A 2,004-nucleotide genomic window follows, 5' to 3' on the forward strand; every position below is an offset into this window, starting at 1 on the left:
TCACAACTGGGAGATACTTTTCTTGCGTTTGGATTTTGCGCTGAGTGAAAGATGTGTTGGCTTGAAGTGATGTAGTAGTTGATTTTAGTTCAAGAATCTTATATTCCTTCACTAATTTTATAAAAGATTTATTAGGCATATACTATGCCAAGTCATAAAATAGGAATTGTAAATAAAGTGGTGAATAAGACAGTCTTTATCTTTGCCTTTATGGAGTAAACAGTCCATCCAAGTGGATAAAATACACCTCAAACAAGCAATCACACACCAAGAGACCAGTTAAGAGGCTTTTGCAGTTCTTCAGGTCAGAGGTGATGTTATCCTGGCCGGGAAGGGTATATATAGAGAGAAAATTAGAGAGACAAAATCAGAGAGCTGTTTTGGAGGCAAAACAGATAAAACTTGGCAATTGCTTGGATGTAAGGAGTGCAGAAGAAGGGAAAACATGGATAACTATCCAAATTTGGTGATTGATTGGATGTGAGAGATGAGGAAGAGGGAGGAAGCATGGCTAACTCCCAATTTTCTGGCTTGAACAACTAGGGGTGGGAGTGGTGATGTCATTTCCCAAGACAGGAAACACTGGAAGAGGAGCAGATGTGGGAGCAAGAGTTTGGGAGAAAGAACGAGTCCAGTTCAGGCTGAGGAGCCTGTGAGGCAGTTAGTGAAGATGGAGCAGGTGGGGACGTGGATCAAGACGACAGACACCGGACACAAATGTAGGTTTCATCAAAGATGTGGGATCTTTGGACCTATGGGGCAGAGTGACATCACTCTGGGAGGCAGAGCACAGAATCAGAAGGCAATAGGGCCTAGGACCAAGGCCTGAGAAACTCCTATATTTAATATTTGGAGAGCAAAGAAGGTTGAGCAAAGGTATCAAGATGGGCCACAGAGGAAGAAACCAAGGAGAGCTAGCTGGGTCCCAGGGGTCAACGGAAGAGAGTAGCCGACTATCACGACTGCTACAGAGAGGCCAAGGGAGGTGAGAACTTTAGATTCAGCACTGCGCACATAATAGTGACCAGAGAGTGAGCAGTTTCAGGAGATGATGAGTTTGGAATTTCAAATGAAGTAATTTGGAGGTGAGAAGATAGCACATGACTTTTTAAAGAAGCTTTGCTCTAAGGCGGAGGAGATAGCATAATAAATGCAGGGGCACAGGAAGCCAAGGGAATAGCTCTCTTTTTTTAAAGTGCAGACTTGAGCATGTTTAAATGGGAAGAAGAATGATACGGCCAGGGCGAGGTTAAGAGAGTGGGACCGAGACAATGAGATTAATAGATAGCACCAGAGTTCCAACGAAACATGAGAGAGTAAGATTCAGAGCATAAGTGGATGGACTGACTTTAGATCAGAAGCACATGTTATTTGCTGTGTCTGGAGGGAAGAGGAAAAGATGAGAGAGGACGCAGGTAAGTCGGGCTGGTATGGAAAGTTGAAGCGGTTCCCAGGTGATCACTTCTATTTTCACTGTAAAGCGGGCAGTAGCGGGGAGGAAGAGGGTTGTAAGTGAGGAGAGTGGAGAATGTGTGAAAATAGTTGTGGTAGACAGTGACCATGCAAGACAGAGAAAAATGATAGGACTGAGGATCCAGCAGAAGCTGGTCATCCTGAGTTTATAATGTTACCAACCTGCCCATCCATGTTACCTTCTCCTGTTTCGTTTTGTTTAATGGTAACAAAATGGTAAGATAGAGACAAGTATGCAGAAGAAAATACAAATCGGCCATAATATGTTGGGGTGTTTCTTCCGCTGCCCACCGCCCCGGGTACACCCCTGAGCTCCCCCTGTGTATTCCTTGTACCACATGGTGAGTCCACAAAGCATAATGAATCCAACCACCAGCTGTCTCTAGGGCTGGAGGCCAGGGAAAGAGGCCTTCCTGGGAAGAGGAAAGGCTGAAACGGCTGCTGTCATCTTGCAACTATGAGGAAGAACCAATTAAGAGCTCACTACGAGAGCGAATGTTGCTGAGGATAGAGAGAAAGAGAAATCCAGTC

The sequence above is a fragment of the Physeter macrocephalus genome, chromosome 8 (assembly GCF_002837175.3).
Source record: "Physeter macrocephalus isolate SW-GA chromosome 8, ASM283717v5, whole genome shotgun sequence".
NCBI lineage: Eukaryota > Metazoa > Chordata > Mammalia > Artiodactyla > Physeteridae > Physeter > Physeter macrocephalus.